At 42.9% G+C, this 17,747-nt stretch overlaps 1 protein-coding gene across 1 annotated transcript in view; it reads left to right on the top strand.

The window, feature by feature from the left end:
* LOC100010514 (unconventional myosin-XVIIIb) overlaps positions 1-17,747 on the top strand; it is a 204,375-nt gene that overhangs the window by 157,580 nt on the left and 29,048 nt on the right. The gene's annotated exons all lie outside the window — the stretch shown is intronic.

Raw genomic sequence — 17,747 nt, 5'->3', positions numbered from 1 at the left:
TGGCTCTTCCCACTCTTTTCTTAGCCTAAAGGCTGAGGTTTTAGAGAGCCTCTTGGGAAGGCCAAACTTGAACACAAGTACTCTAACACTGGTCATAGCCAGCCTTTAGTCTTGAGGAAGCATCGGTCTGTTCTCAGAGTCTTGGCTTGAGCAAATGCTTCATTCCTAGAAGGATAGCCTTTGCCTCAATCTCCAAGGACTTTGGAACATGCAGTGTCCCAATTGGCTCAAAAATTTAACCTAGGCTGAGAGATGGCTTCTGGCTCAATGGCAGCTAGTCAGAATCACTTTTGAATTTAACTCCCCAAAACTATGTGCAAGGGATCTTGGGGCCCAGGGCCCCCCTTTTTAAAAACTCCAGCAATTTGGGGGTTTGATGCAAATGGACAGCATGGGGAAAGGCACAGGAACCTACTGCTAAACCAGGGGACGAGGTCATTATCATTCTCCTGCCTAGCCTAAAGCTGTTCTTGCGCTTCTTATGGATGTGTCATCTAATCAGTTTCTCTGTGTGGAACAGAAACTGAAATCCAGAAATGAAAAATGACTTCCCAATGGTTCTACAATCTGTGTGTGCATGTGTATGTGTGTACAATAAAACTGGCCAATTCCAGTTGGATAAATAGCTTTGTCCTGTAGTTCACAATACTTTAAGCTGTCTGAGTACCTTAACTGTCTGAGTATCCGAGGAGGAGTTCCCTGACTCCAAAGATCTGGCCAAGTATTATCCATTAGTGTCACAAAAGTCCTAAAGACCTGTTGCGCAAGGAATACGCACTGGAAAAATACCAAAGAATATTTGGGCCACTGGTAAAAAGGGGCTTTGGAATCTGGAAATTAGAGTATGTTAGAACCAGAAGGGACCTTGGATCCTAGACTATAGAGGAGAGGATTTGGAGCATGAATTGGAAAAGCTAAGAGTGGTCTTAGAACAGAGAATGTCAGAGTTGGGAGGGTGTTTAGAACATGGAATGTCAGACTGGGGAGGGAGCTTAGAACAGGGAATATCAGGACTGGGAGGGGGCTTAGAATAGGGAATGTCAGAGCTCAGAAGAGGGTTAGAACAGGGAATGTCAGAGCTGGGAAGGGGCTTAGAACAGGGAATGTCAGAGCTGAGAAAAGGGTTAGAACAGGGGATGTCAGAGCTGGGAGGGGGCTTAGAACAGGGAATGTCAGAGCTCAGAAGAGGGTTAGAACAGGGAATGTCAGAGCTGGGAGGGGGCTTAGAACAGGGAATGTCAGAGCTGAGAAAAGGGTTAGAACAGGGGATGTCAGAGCTGGGAGGGGGCTTAGAACAGGGAATGTCAGAGCTCAGAAGAGGGTTAGAACAGGGAATGTCAGAGCTGGGAGGGGGCTTAGAACAGGGAATGTCAGAGCTGAGAAAAGGGTTAGAACAGGGAATGTCAGAGCTGGGAGGGGGCTTAGAACAGGGAATGTCAGAGCTGGGAGAGGGCTTAGAACAGGGAATATCAGAGCTGGGAGGGAGTCTAGATAGCTCAGTGGCACAATGAGGAGAGCACTAGACTTTGAATTCAAAAGACCTGAATTTGAATACTGATTTAGACATGCATTAACTCAGATGACATGTGACTACTTAGCTTCTTAGTCTTAGTTTCCTCATCTGTGAAATGGGGCTAATAATAATTACTAATAGAGGTTATGTGGATCAAATGAGGACATTATATATAATATATGTAACATACACATTATGTATAATATACATATTTTATGTATGTATGAGTTTTTTGCAAACCTTAGAGAACTATGGAAATGTTAACTATTACTGACTAGAATGCTCATTCTTAAAGGGAGCTTAGAACATGTGTTGAAATTGAGGCAGAGAATCCTTGATCTCTGGCCCAAGGCTGCTCCCCCATGAGTGTGTATCAGGGCCAGAAACAGTCCAGTCCTCTGGACCCCAGTTCTTACTATCTTCCCCACCAGATTCCTCTTACATGGGCACTCTTTGAAGAGAGGGACTGCATTTCCCCCAGCGTTAGGTCTTCCTCCCTCCCTCCCTCCCTCCAAAGCACAGTGTGGGACTATGTATGTAATTACATCTCTGCAGCATTTTCAGATTCACATACAGCTTTCAAAATAGCACCTCATTTGATCCCTGAAACTGTCCAGTGAGGTAAGCACTACAGGCATTTCCATCCGCTTTTACAGATAAGGAAATTAAGGTTCACAAGGGCAAAATCACTTCCTGGTGATCCCATAAGTTAGTTCTAAGATTTGGAGTGAGGATTCAAACTGGGGTTCTCCAGTCTCCAAGTTCCCACTATACCATGCTGTATACAATCAGTTCTTAATAGATGTTTGTTGAGTGACCAAATGGCCAAGCCAACCAGAACATCTCTTAGATAATTAAGAAAGAAAATGGTGGGGAAAACTGAAGACAGAGAAGAAACTACAGAGAAAACTGCAGAGACAATGACAAGTAGAACAAGAAAGAGAGGGGGCAATGAAAAGGGAGGGAGGGAGGGAGAGAGAGAGAGAGACAGAGACAGAAGGAGGAGGAGGAGGAGGAGGAGGAGGAGGAGGAGGAGGAGGAGGAGGAGAAGAAGGAGAAGAAGAAGAAGAAGAAGAAGAAGAAGAAGAAGAAGAAGAAGAAGAAGAAGAAGAAGAAGAAGAAGAAGAAGAAGAAGAAGAAGAAGAAGAAGAAGAAGAAGAAGAAGAAGAAGAAGAAGAAGAAGAAGAAGAAGAAGAAGAAGAAGAAGAAGAAGAAGAAGAAGAAGAAGAAGAAGAAGAAGAAGAAGAGGAGAGGAGGAGGAGGAGGAGGAGGAGGAGGAGGAGGAGGAGGGGAGGAGGAGGGAGGAGAGGGGGAGAGACAGAGAGTGAGAGAGAGAGAGAGAGAGAGAGAGAGAGAGAGAGAGAGAGAGAGAGAGAGAGAGAGAAACTGTTTTTATGACTCAAAAAATTCCTGTCCCTGTGTTATTTATAAGGAAGTGTCAACTCAAGAGAAATATACCTAAAGCCTGGTGATAGATGGCCAAGAAGACGCCTTGCTGCCTCTGAAAAATGCTAGAATTTCTAGAAATGGCAACACTAAATTTAATTAGTGACACTAGGAAAGAGTGTTTATGACCTCAGCAGTGGCTGCCGCCATGCTTGGCCCCAGAATCTCTCAGAATCTCTGGCACCAGCCCCAGCAGCTGGGGACAGCAGCAGCAGCCTCAGGTCAAGGCTGGCTGATAAATAGCCATGTGTTTATACATGAGGTCACAGGGACACCTCTTAGCCTGGGTGCTCAGAAGGAGCCAGCACACATCACCCAGGAGGGGGAAAGTCCTATTAAAGAGCTTCTTTCTCTTTAGGAAAGTTGGTCTAATCTAGGGATAAATTCAAGGCAATCCCTCCCAGGGAGGCTAGAGTTTGTTAAGGAGAAAAGAAAGACTAGGAGGAAGGTACCTCCTCCAGGCCTTTGCCCAGGCAGTGAGACCTAGTCAAGAAACATTTGTTAAACCCCTACTATATAGTAGATGGTGGATAGAGCATCGGTCCTGAAACCAGGAAACCTCATATTCCCAAATTCAAATTTGGCCTCAGACACTTTTAAACTGTGACCCCTGGGAAGTCATTTTAACCTGTCTGCCTCAGTTTCCTCAACTGTCAAATGAGCTGAAGAAGGAAATGGCAAACTAGCTGTGTGACCCTGCACAAGTCACTTCACTCTGTTTGCTTTAGTTTCCTCAACTGTCAAATGAACTCTAGAGAAGGAAATGGCCAACTGCTCCAGTACCACTGCCAAGAAAACCCCAAATGAAGTCACAGTCAGACATGACTTGTTTGTACCTACTTGTTCACATGTTGGATCCCCAGTCAGATTCTGAGCTCCTTGAGAGTAGGGACTGTCTTTAGCATCTCTTTGTATCTTTGATGCCCGGACAGTGCTCAGCACATAGTAGGTGCTTAAAAATACTTGTTGACTTACTGGGTGAGTATGGTGAGTTTGAGTGAGGAGTAGAGGATGATACCAAGGTAGGAAGCTTGGGTGACTTTGAGGGTGCCTTCAGCAACGGTAAGAAAATTGGGAGAGGGGAGTGGATTTGGAAGATAATGAATTCTATTTTGTTTTGAGGCTCAACTTGCCTCCACGGTGTATTGCTTTCCCTCTTGGGGTTTTCTTTTTATCCTCTTTAAAATGAGCTGGTTGCATGATGGAAAATGCTGTCCACCTCCTGATGGAGTATGAATGCAGACCAAAACACACTCTTTCCCCCTTTTATTCTCTTTCTGGGTTTTTAAAAATGTGTGTCTTCTTCCATAACATGAATAATATGGAAATATGCTTTGCAGGATCACACATCTATAACCTATATCAAATTGCTTAAGGTCTCAGGGAAGAGAGAGGGAGGGAGAGGATTTGGAACTCAGAATGTTAGAAAATGAGTGGTAAAAATGATTTTTACCTGAAATTGGGAAAAAATAGAATATTAGATAACGAGAAAATAAAATAAGGGGGCTTCACTTAAAAAAAAGAAATAAAAGAAAATGAGCCAGTTGGAATGGTTTTATCATTGATGCTGTATTAGTCTGATAGTCTAAAAATAAAAATAATTTAGGATCATAGATGGAAGGCTGGAAGGGACGTGGTTCAACCCCCTCATTCTGGAAAGGACAAAACTAAGGGTCAGAGAATTCAATGACTTTCCGATGGCCCCAGAGGTGAGATCTAAACCTAGGGCCATTTTATGAAGGTAACCAAAACTTCCCACCTTCCCACCTTCCTCTGGATGATTTCAACATTGTTGTTAAACACTGCTTCTTTTTTTAATGACTCAGCTGGGAAGGTTGAAGGAGATATTCAGAAATGAAAGGGGTAGAAAAACAAAATGTGAAGGAGGAAAGGTTCTCTTCCCCCCTGCATAAAGATATTTTAAAAGTTAAAAAATCAAATGCAAGCTTGGTGATAGAGTGGAAAGAGTTCTAGCAATGGAATCAGGAAGACCTCCCACATTTGCAATCACTGAACATCTACCTGCCTCAGTTTCCTCATCTGTAAAATGAGGAAGTTGGACTCATTGGCCTCCGAATTCCATTCCATTTCTAGATTTGTGATCCGAAGAGGAGGAGATGTGATAGGATTTAGTCTTTGCAATAAGAGTCCAAAAGGAAAGGGGAGGTGCTAACTTGCTACTTGTCCTTCCATCACAGTGAGCAATAAAATAGAGAGAGATAAAGCCAGTCTAAAAGAAGAGAAGGAAAAAGTTAATTCAACTCAATAGGCATTTGTTAAAAATTTACTCTGTGCCAAGGAATGTAAGGACAAAATGGAAACAGTCCTAGCCCTCAGGAAGCTTCTGTTCTATTGGAATACTTCCATTCTGTTACATTCTGTGGAAAGGGAAATAACATGGACTCAACTGAGTATAACTCAAGGTAATTTGAGAAAAGAGAGGAAACCAGAGAAGGCTTCTCAGAAGAGGTGGCTTCTGAAAAGAGCTTTGAAGGAAGAAAAGGATTTGGAGATGAGAGAAAGGCAGTTTGTTCCAAGGATAGAGGAAGGCTTGTGTGATGCATTGACAAAGGATGAAGGATGGGGGAGAGAATAAACTAGCTCCTGCTACAGTAACTAGGTGACACAGTGGATAGAGTACAGGGCCTGGACACAGGAAAGACCTAAATTCAAGTCTGACCTCAGCCCATTTACTAGCTGTGTGACACTGGGCAAGTCACTAAACCCTGTTTGCCTCAGTTTCCCAATCTGTCAAATGAGTTGGAAAAAGAAATGGCTAAACACTACAGTATCTTTGCCAAGAAAACCCTAAAAGGGGTCATGAAGGGTTGGACATGACTGAAAAACAAAAAACAAAAATTTCTAGGTACCAGGCACTGTGGTGTTAAGCACTTTCAAGTATTCCTTCATTTGATTCCCCCAACAACTCTGGGAGGAAGGTACTGTTTTATTCCCATTTTACAGATGAGGGAATGGAGGAAGACAGAGATGAAGTAACTTATCCAAGGATACACAGCTAGCAAATATCTGAGGCTGGATTTGAACTAAGGGAGAAACAAGGGGGACTCTAGACCCAGAACTGTGCCCATTGGGCTACCAAAAGATGGCAGACTGAGTATCAAGAACATTTGATCATCCAGTTTGTATAGAATATGTGAAATAAAATATAAAATAAGATTGTGGTGGAGGGCTTAGGAAAGTTAAAAGAGAAAGAAAAAACTACCTACTGTATCCCAAACTGAGAAATTGCAAGTTTTGCATCAACATATAGCCCAGGGAAAAGAATTTGGGGTATTTTTTCTTTTTTGTGGGGAGACAAGCATCTGGATCTGTGATTTTTGTACTCTTGGCATGGAAACTCTCTTTACTACAGCAGATAGAACATCATTTCTGAAAATGATAATCTTAGAGAATTATCTCAGGAGCTGAGAAATTAGGTGACTTATCCAGGGTCACACAACCAATATGTGCCAGAATCTGGTCTTCCTGACTCTAAGACCTGCTCTCTTACCACCATACCTCATTCTCTCTCTTACCTCAGGCTTAGGAACCTCAAACCACATTTCTTCCTCTACTGGCTTGTCCCACAAAAGTTCCCACTAAATTGTGTATCCTGTTGGGGACTGTATTTATATCCCAGCCTCAATGATTGGTCTGTCACTACATAATTAGCAATGCTACTCTCTGAATTTATTACCGAAAGCCACTGTGGTCTGTTTTCATTGGATCTGTACCATATTGCAATGTGAGCATAGAGATTATTGTATAAATTATTCTCACTCACATAATCATCGTGATTTTAATTACTGTGTAATCTTCACTAATTACTGCTGGATGTATCATTTGCTTTGGTGCTGGTTTCATACCACGACTTTACGTTGGGCTTAAAAAACAGCATTATGTCTCTGTCTGTCATGGAAAGAGATTATTCACCGTCTGGAGAAACTCCGAGTCCCATACACTCGTTTCACTTTCCATTTGGAGTCCACAAAGGTGTAGAAGGATGTTAGGTCAGTGCTTCCCTGGTGAGGGGGCGCCATTTATGTCTTGGCGATCAGTTCACTGGCAGTTGCTCATCTCATGGGGACCAAGACCAAGGAGGAGGCTCATTGAATTTAGGGGGATAGAGTCTTAGGTGATTGATATAAAGTCCATCTATATGACACAGGAAGCCATTTCTCCTTCATACAACCTTTAGAGCTTCAGCTCTGATGGCATCGCCCCCATCAAGCCACGGTGATGCCTCCATCACTGAAGAGTGCAGGTGGAGGCTTTGAACCAGAGATGTAGCAGAACAAATGGGACTTGGCCAAAGGTGGAGAGATAGAGATAGTATTAGGAGCACTGTCCCTAGGATGCTGCCTCTTCTGCCAGCTCTATCCACCTTCCTCAACTGCAGTGGCCTCATCTTAAAGGAGGCTTCTCCATTGGGTGCTGAAGTTGGGTAAATAGTTGTCAAAGAAAACAGAGGCAATGGAACCAACAGAGAAACTCTCCGGATTTCCCACTGGCTATCCATTCCCATATCTTCCTCCCATGGAATCTCTCCCCTTCCTCTGTATTAATAAACAAATTGGTGGGGGTGGGGGACATTTAGTAAGTATTTACACTGTGCTAAGTATTGGGGATTCTAAACAAAGACAATCCCTGCCCTCAAAAAGCTCACACTTTAATAGGAAAGAATGCCTACAGGTGAATAGTGGCTAGAGAAAGGGCATTTGGATATTATTGTCTTCATCCTTCCCTGACATCTCAAAGGTAGACCCATCCAAGCCTTCCCCAAATCTTCTTATTTGAGGTAATTTCATGGATGTAGGGATGCTTTTGAAAAGGACCAGTGACATCATGGAGGATGCCATGACTTGTGCCAAAGTCAAAATGGGAAAAGAATGGGAAAGAAGTAAAGAAAAGTATAGGAAGAAAAAGAAAAAAAGTATGGGAAAGAATTTCTTGGAAGTTCCTATTAATTATAAACCAGTTTAGTCTAAGTGAGGGCATTAATTAATTAATGATTAAGGAAGGAATTTCTTGGAAGTTCCTATTAATTGTAAATCAGTTTACTATATGTGTGATGACATTAATTAATGAATGATTATGGAAATGGGAAATTTGGAGGGGATGAGGTCTTATAAAAAAAGTTGTTATTCAGTCATTTTTAATTGTGTCTGATTCTTCATGACTCCATTTGGGATTTTCTTGGCAGAGATATTGGAATGCTTTTACATTTCCTTCTCCAGTTCACTTTACAGATGAGGAAACTAAGGCGCACAGGGTTAAGCAACTTGTCCAGAGTCATAGTTAATAATTGTCTGAATCCAGATTTGAACTCAGATCTTCCTGCCTCCAGGCCTTGTGCTCTATCCACTGCACCATCTAGCTCCCCAACAAACAACAACAAAAGTAGACTGACCCTATTTTAGAGTTTTAGAGATGTGTTTGGGTTGCTCGAAGAGTGAACTGACTTCCTAAGGTCACATAGTAAATATGTGTCAGAGATGGGACTTGAACCCAAAGTCAGGAACCCAGTAGCCTTGACTTTATCTGTCCAGAGGCTTCAACCATGATTCCTAGCCATTTTTTTTGCAAGACCTCCTCCCTTCCAAATTTCCCCCATTTCCATAATCAATCGTTCATTAATCAATACCATCACACTTCAAATAAACTGATTTACAACTAATAGGAACTTCCAAGAAATTCTTTCCCATATCTCGGCACAAGTCAAGCCATCCTCCATGATGCCACTGGTCCTTTTCAGAAGCAAAGAGTGAACAACAACAATGGCGCCTCCTGACTTTGAGCCTAGTTGTCTCTTCATTTGACTAGTTCATCTTCTTCCCTGTTTAGCAGCTTAGAAAACTCATGTTTTCCTGGGGCAGATAGATAACAAAGAGTACAGAACCTTTGACTTGGAGTCAGCAAGACCTGAATTCAAATTCTGCTTTATATATTTAATAGCCGAGACCCTAAGTAAATCACTTATGTTCTCTGATCCTCAGTTTCCTCATCTGTAAAATAGAAATAATAATAATACCTCCTTCCCAGGGTTACTGGTAGGGATGGGGATGTGTAGTCAAATGAGTGAATATATGTAAAATTCTTTTTGAAAACCATCTAATAAGTTAGCTTTCATTGTTATTCCCCTCCCCAATAGTTACAGCACAGATTAGCCTAAGTCTGGCCAGCTTTTGCTGATGCTCCTTGTTCTAGGTGTAAAGATTTCTAGCTATGACAGAGGGGTTCAGCGAGGGGAGTGTTGATTTGAAAAGTCACAAGATAATGGAATGGATCCAAGGGGAAGTAGGTCACCACGGCTGAGTTGATTTGTAGCGCCATTGTTGTTGTTCACTCTTTGCTTCTGAAAAGGACCAGTGGCATCATGGAGGATGGCTTGACTTGTGCCGAGGTATGGGAAAGAATTTCTTGGAAGTTCCTATTAGTTGTAAATCAGTTTACTTGAAGTGTGATGGTATTGATTAATGAACGATTGATTATGGAAAGGGGGGAAATTTGGAAGGGATGAGGTCTTGCAAAAAAAATGGCTAGGAATCATGGCTGAAGCCTCTTGACAGATAAAGTCAAGGCTACTGGGTCTCAGAGTCTACAAGGAGGAAAACCACTGGCACCCCATCCTAGGGAAAACAGAACTTGTCTTAAGCAAAAGAGATGCATTCCTAACAATAATGCCCACCATTTTGGGGCAACTGGGTAGCTCAGTGGATTGAGAAATAGGCCAAGAGATGTTTGGTCCTGGGTTCAGATCTGGCCCTGGACAGTTCTTAGCTGTATGACCTTGGGCAAGTCACTTGACCCCCATTGCCTAGCCCTTACCACCTTTCTGTCTTAAAATATTAATTTGAAGATGGAGGGTGAGTTTAAAAAATGCTAATGTTTAACATTTACATTCAATTCTTTATTTCCCAAGCACTATTCAACAATCCACTTATTTCATCAATGTTTCAGTGGTGGGACTCTAAAAGGTCTTAAAAATCATATGATCCAACATCTGGCTCCCACCCTTTATCCAGATGAGGAAACTGAGGCCCAGAGAGAAGTAGTAATGATGATTTCCAAGATCTCTTCTAGTTCTAAAAGTCTGTAAGTTCTAGGAACCAGGCCGTCTTCTCTGTATTAACTTTAACATGTGGCACAAAGCCCTTTGCAAGTGACCCCTGTTGAATAAGCCCCTACTAAATATAATTTCTGGGTGGGAGGCAACTAGGCAAAGTGGATAGAGGACCAGACCTGGAGTCAGGAAGAACTGAATTCAAATCCAGCCTCTGACACTTACCAGCCATGTGACCTCAGGCAAGTTACTCAACTCTGTTTGCCTCAGTTTCTTCATCTGTAAAATGAACTGGAGGGGGAAATGACCAACCATTCCAGCATCTCTGCCATGAAAATTCAAATGGGATCACATAGACTCAGCCACAACTAAAAGGACTGAACAATAAGAAATGCAATTGGACAGAATATCATTTAAGCAATTGAGCAAACATACATTAAGCCCCCTGTGTGAGCCCACAGAATTATGTCATCTTTTTGGTGTGCTGGACCTGTTTGGCCATCTGGGGAAGCCTTTGGACCCCTTAAATAATTGAAGAAAATCAATGCTGCCTTTCAGTTAGAGACTAGTGAAAACAAAAGTGGGTTTTGGTTGGGTTTTTCCCCACCAAAGTGCTGGGAACCCCTGAAATTTATTCACAGACCTCACAGATCCCTGGGGATCCACAAGGCCCAGGTTAAAAAGATTCTTGGTCTACTGGGAGGTGAGGGAAGATAATAATGATAATAACAATGATAGTTTGGTTGCTATTCATCCATTTCAGTCATGTCTAACTCTTTATCACCCCCATTTGGGCTTTTCTTGGCAGATACTAGAGTAGGTTACCATTTCCTTCTTTGGTTCATTTGACAGATGAGGAAACTGAGTCAAACTGGATAAAGTGACTTATGTAGGATCATACAGATAAGTGTCTGAGGCCAGATTGGAACTCAGAAAGATGAATCATTTTGACACTAGGCCCAGAGCTCTCTATCTACTGGGCCACTTAGCTACCCAAATAATAATAATTTTATGTGACATTTAATGTTTTGAGGGATTTTTAAGCACCTTACATATATTATCTCCTTTGATCCTTACAAGGACCTTATATGAAAAGCCAATGTATTATTGTCCCCATTTTACAGATGGAAAAACTGAGACTGAAAGCATTTGAATGTGCTCACTTGGGTTCTCACAATCAGTAAGTGTCTGAGGCAGGATTTGACCTCAGGTTTTCCTGGCTCCAAGTCAGACACTCTAAGCACAAGACCACTCAACTGCCCACACACAGACCCCATGTATATCTCCTTGAACACAAAACCCAAACTGGAGAATACTGGATTCTCCCATTCTCCAAACACACATCTGTCAGGTGATGAGTGAGGATATACCAAGATTTTTTCACTTCCTCTACAAAATGGCGGTCCTCCCATCCCAGCTTCCACTTGTTGTATGGATGACATTAAAGCATATTGATGCCTTTTTAATTTCCTCTGTAATTAGAGGGTGCTGGTGAGAATTGATCCTTGAAAAATGTGGGGGGGGGGGGAGACAGCGAGGTGGCAGCCATGATTCATGGCCATAGCAAATGTGCATCGAGTTTCATGTAAATACAGTTGGTTGGGGCTCAGGACGGAGGCGACCTTTGAAAGCAGAAGTGTTTTCCCAACCTGATGAAGTGTGTGTTTCTGCTCGAACGCCCTCGATGGCTGCCATTTGGGGCTGGAGTTTTCTTCCCCATTAATTTGGGGCAGCTTTTGAAAAATGTTAGTACACCCCTGGTGAAGCAGCAGGCCAGTGGATCTGGGATGTGTTGGTCAGAAGAAGGATCCTTCCCCTCCCCTGGAGGAAATGATGCTCCTAATATGTCTCCGTAAACTCAGACTTTGGAATTCAGAGAATGCTGGAGCTGGGAAAGCTCTGAGAAGGTGGAATGTCAAACTGAGAGAGACCCTAGAATAGGGAATGAGCTGGGACAGGCTTTAGAACATGGTATAGCAGGTCTGAAAGGGGCCGTAGAACAGGGGATGTCAGGGCTGGGAGGGGGCTTAGAACAGGGAATGTCAGAGCTGAGAAAAGGGTTAGAACAGGGAATGTCAGAGCTGGGAGGGGGCTTAGAACAGGGAATGTCAGAGCTGAGAAAAGGGTTAGAACAGGGAATGTCAGAGCTGGGAGGGGGCTTAGAACAGGGAATGTCAGAGCTGGGAGGGGGCTTAGAACAGGGAATGTCAGGGCTGGGAAGGGGCTTAGAACAGGGAGTATCAGGGCTGGGAGGGGGCTTCGAACATGGTATGTAAGGTCTGAAAGGGGCCTTAAAACAGGGAATGTCAGAGCTGAGAAGAGGGTTAGAACAAGGAATGTCAGAGCTGAGAAAAGGGTTAGAACAAGGAATGTCAGAGCTGGGAGAGGGCTTAGGACAGGGAATGTCAGGGCTGGGAAGGGGCTTAGAACAGGGAGTATCAGGACCGGGAGGGGGCTTAAAACATGGTATGTAAGGTCTGTAAGGGGCCTTAGAATAGGGAATGTCAGAGCTGAGAAGAGGGTTAGAACAGGGAATGTCAGAACTTAGAGGGAGCTTAGAATAGGGAATGTCAGAGCTGAGAAAAGGGTTAGAACAGGGAATGTCAGGGTTGGGAGGGGCCTTAGAACAGGGAATGTCAGGGTTGGGAGGGGCCTTAGAACAGGGAATGTCAGAGCTGGGAAGGGGCTTAGAACAGGGAATGTCAACTGGGAGGAACCTAAGAACATAGCATTTCAGAACTCAGCGAAGCTTTAGAACACAGAATATTAGAGTTAGGAAGAGCCTTAGAACAAAATTTCAGAGTTGGAGTGGAGCCTTAAAACACATCTGAGTAGGAAGGGACTCTAGAACAGAGAATGTTGGAGCTGAGGGAGACCTTAGAACACAGAGTTGGAGAGAGGTCTTAGAACACAAAATATCAGGATTGTGGAAGAGGTTATCTTAGAATATAGGACGGGGACTCTGTTTTTCCAATGTCTCACCCAGAGCCAGCCCTGGGCTAATCCCATATACTCACAACCTTTCCCAGACCTACCTCTCTCCATCTTGGAGTCTCAGGATCATAGACCCAGAGTTATTCCAGATTATACAAGTGAGACCTGAGGGCAAAGGAGGGAACTTGTCCAAGGCTATGAAGGTATGACTTCAAGCTCCATATTCTTCCCTTAGCACCATGCTGTTTTTTTTCTATGCTCTGGTCCCCAATATCCAGTAATATAGTATAGTATAGGGATAAAAATGGCAAAATATATTCACATGTCTTGAAATGGATTTACAGCCCAAGTTCTAGTCCCAGCTGTGGCTTCCATCGTGAGCCAGAGGACCATGAATATCTGTCCTGTCCTTTTCAGCCGTTCTTGGTTGAGTTGTCAGGATTAAATGATATAATGGATGAGAAAGGCATTTGGAAACTAAAATGCTGGAAGACGTGAGTTAGGAGAAAGGATATAGGAGCAGCATTCCATTATTCATACTGACAGATTGGATAGCCTTGGTCAGACCCCAACTGGAGAACTGGACTCAGATGTGGGTACCATGTTTTCAGAAGGATTTTGACATGCTGGATAGGTGGGGGAGCTGGAATAGTAAAGGGATGCTTGGCCCTTTTGTTTTATATAATAATATAAATAGTTTGGAGGAACTTAACTGGAGATTGGAGATGAGAAGCTTGAGGGGAGTCCAAGGAAATCAGTCAGGATTGCTATTGTCAAATGCAAGGTATCCCAAAAGTCTTAGTGCAGCTTCAAGCTTTAACTTTAAATGCCTTAAATTAAGAATTTTGGAACACCATATCTTAAGGACTGTCATGCATCAAAGTGATTAAGATTGTTCTGCTTGGCCTTAGAGGAAAGAACTATGATTAAAAGGCAGAAGCCTAGCTTAGGTTCCATCTAAAAAGAAAAAAAAAAGCTAAAATAAAATGACTAAAAACTTCCTAAAAATTCGTGGAATGGGCTTCCTCAAGAGCTGGTGCACTCCCCCTACCTGAAAAGGCTGAGCCAGTGTTGGAGAACCTTTTAGAGACTGAGTGCCCAAACTATCTTCATGCCCCCCACCTTAGCCCAGAGAGGGGAGGAAGGAAGTCCTTCCACTGGGCTGTTGGGCAGAGGGGTGAGTCATGTGAGAAATGTCCTCAAGGCACACTAAGGGAGAGGGGGAAGGGAGAAGCCCCCTCTGGCATGTGTGCCATAGATTCGCCAACACAGGGTTGGGCAAACATTTGGTATGTCATAGAGAACTTTCTTGTCTGGTCTTGGGCTAGTTTCTGAGGTCTTTTACAACCTTGGTATTTGATAATTCTTTCAAGGTCTGGGCACATGAACATATTTTTAGAATAAGAACCTTAGAGGGCACTTGGGTTAACATTTATTTTACAGTTGAGTAAACTGAGGCTTAGAGATAGATACTGATTTGTACAAAAACCCCTGGCTGGAGTTAGATCAGCCAAGCCCTCCACATCATAGATTTAAGGATGGAAAGGTCCTTGGAAATCATTCAGTTCAACATTCTCATTTTTAATAGAGGAGGAACTGAGACCCCAAGAGATACCAGAGAGGTAATAAATGACTTTGAGATGAATTTGAACCCAGGTCCTCTGACTCCAGAGCCATCACTCTTTCCCCAGCCAATTGTTCTCTCCATGATACCACTAAGTATTTGAGAAATTAAGTTGTAATAGCTGACAGCCAACTCCCACCTTCAATAAGAATAAGAGGGTGTCTGTCACTGGCATATTAAGATCCTGGCTCTTAGGAATTCCTAATATGCTGCCAGACCTCCTACATGTCCATTTAGAGAATAATAGCCCCATTGCCTGGTATTTGTCCACCACCTGTCTTCTGGCAGCTCCCACATCCTACATACATCATTTTCCTCCTCTTTGCCCAAGTTCCAGGAGTCAGTTACAGTTGTTTCTTGATTATCTATGGCCAGTCATTCAAGGCAGTGTTGATCAAACTGGGCCATGAAGACCTTGAGTGGGGAAAGGGGATGCCTTATGAGTTAATATGCCTTCAGTCCATGATGCAAGCCTTAGCAGTGCTCATGTGAAAATTCATGTTTTTCCACTTATTCCCCAATACAAAAATTGGGCCCCCAAATCTTGATGCTGAAAAGAAGAAACTTTGCAGCAAACAAAAGATCTCATTTTGTGATGGGGAAGAGAAATAGGGACATCATGATGATGATAATCTTCACCAAAGAAATTATTTGCCTCAGTTTCCTCATCTATAAAATGGGAACCATAATAGCACTGATCTCCCAGGATAAAGTGAGGTAATAATTGTCAAATGCTTAGCACAGTGCCTGGCACATAGGAAATGCTATAGCAATGTTCGCTATTATTCATAGCAAAGGATGATGATAATGGATGCACACCAATGGATTTATGGAATAGAATTGAAATTGGTCTGGATGGAGCTTGTGAAATGAAAGAGATAAAAGAAAGTAATCAGAAGGTCCTTCATGGGTGACATTCACATGAATTCAACCAGCAACCTGTTCACAGAGACACGTTAGAAAAATGGATGCATCTAAAGCTGATTTGCTTGTAGAAACAGAGAGGTTCATGATAGTAATAGAAGATCAAGTCATTGCCAGCAGAAATCAGCGAGCTCAGATTTATTCACTGGGGCAGATTTTGCCAGGAAATGATGGAAACTGGGCACCATACCCTACAGGTTGCAAAAGTTGACTCTGCTAAATGCCTAAAAACACGGGAAAAAGTGCCTAGAATTAGAAATTAGAAATGAAGGACAAAAAAAAATCAAACAAAAAAGAATTGTATTAAAAAAAAAGAAATGAAGGACAATAAAGCCCCACACTGCAGAAGCAAACTCCAGCACCTCCTTGGAGAATTCTGGGATATTATTAGAGACAATTAGAGACAGTTGCCCACAGTTGCCTCCTCACTACATTGACCCAGAGGAATGTAAGAACACTTCCAAAAGGTCTCACCATCCCCAGCAGTCATAACCTCTGATCTATGTGGAAGGAAAAGTCCCCAAGACGTAGAGACCTCACAGAAGAAAGAAATGTGTCATCCCTGCTGTTCTGCCTGTTACTGGGATGATCCCAAAGATGCTTTCAATGGATCAGCAGAAGATAAACATATATCTTCATGACCAAATGACAGGCAATCCTCAATAGAATGCTGACCTTGCTTCTTAAAAGAAAAATAGGATTGTCAACTTGTCTTATAACCAATGGACTCCTCTGATTATAGAGGAGAATGAAATAGAAAAACCAAGTCTCACTTGCATAGTTCTTTTAAGTTTTTCTAAAAGTACTTTAATCACAACCCGTTGTGAAGTAAAGAGTGCAAGGATTATTGTTCTCCTTTTATGTATGAGGAAGCTAAAGCATAGAGAGAGGGAAGGACTTGTCCAATCTCACCCCAATAAAAAGCAGTGAAGCCAGGAAACGTCTCCAAATCTAGCCACCTTTCCGCTCCACCATGGCCCCATCGCTAGTGAGTGTCTGAAGTGAGATTTGAACCCCAGCCTATCAAATTCATGGTCTAGTGCTCAGCCAAACACCCATCTCAATAGAGAACCAGGTCCTTATTGAGCTAGGGAAAGCCTTCAGCCTTCTAAACTCCAAGGGCACCCCAAACCAGATGAAGATGTAATTGGGGGGAAGTACAATAAAAATAGATAGTGTTAATTTGTGCTTTCCCAAGTCAATATACCCCAGCATTATCTCTCTTTGAGTTTGGCACCACTGGTGCAGTGGATAGGGTACTTACAGGACCCGAAGTCAGGAAGATTTGAGTTCAAATCCAGCCTTAGACACTTGCCATTTCTGTGACCCTGGGCAAGTTACTGATCTTCTATTTTCCTGAGTCTCCTAGACGGAAAATGGGGATGATAATAACACGTGCCTCACAGGGTTGTTGTGAGGATCAAATGGGGGGGTTGTGAGGAGGCAATGGGGGTCAAGTGACTTGCCCAGGGTCACACAGCTGGGAAGTGTCTGAGTCCAGATTTGAACCCAGGACCTCCCATCTCTAGGATCTTTGTGAAGTGCTTTGCAAATCTTAAAGCACTGTATAAATGCTAGAGATATTTTATAAGATGTGGCATCTGCAAGCTGGGAATAAGATTAGCGTCAAGAAATGTTTAGGGAAATTCTTAGATGTTATCCATAGAGAGTTCTTATAGGACATAAGACTTGTGGAATATCCTTAGTTTTGGAGGTTGATGATATAAACTGCCAAGTCACCCCAACATTTCATACATGCTCAATGAATCAAATAAACATTTATTAAGTGCCTACTATGTCTTAACAACTGACAGGGGGGCAGCTGAGTGACTTATTGACAGCCAGGTCTAGAGATGGAAGGTTCTGGGTTCAAATGTGACCTCAGACACTTCCTAGCTGTGTGACCCTGGGCAAGTCACTTGACCCCCATTGCCCAGCCTTTACCACTCTAATGCCTTGGAACCAATACACAGTATTGATTCTAAGAATGAAGGTGAGGGTTTAAAAAAACTGGCAGGCACTTCAATAGCCACCGAGTTCAACCCACCCCTGACCCAAGAGCATAGAATGCCACCTCCATCCCTGCTAAATAAATGATCATCCAAGCTCCACTGAGGGAGAACTCACCACCTCCAAGGACAGCCCATGTGTCTTGTGGATAGCTTTAAATCCTTAGAAAGTCGAGTTAAATCCCTTACACTGAGCCAAAATTTGGCCTTCGATTGTGGCTCTTGGCTGTGCCC

The sequence above is a fragment of the Monodelphis domestica genome, chromosome 3 (genome assembly GCF_027887165.1).
Source record: "Monodelphis domestica isolate mMonDom1 chromosome 3, mMonDom1.pri, whole genome shotgun sequence".
NCBI lineage: Eukaryota > Metazoa > Chordata > Mammalia > Didelphimorphia > Didelphidae > Monodelphis > Monodelphis domestica.
The sequence above is the reverse complement of the archived record's forward strand: the minus strand, read 5'-3'. Positions and strand labels throughout refer to the sequence as shown.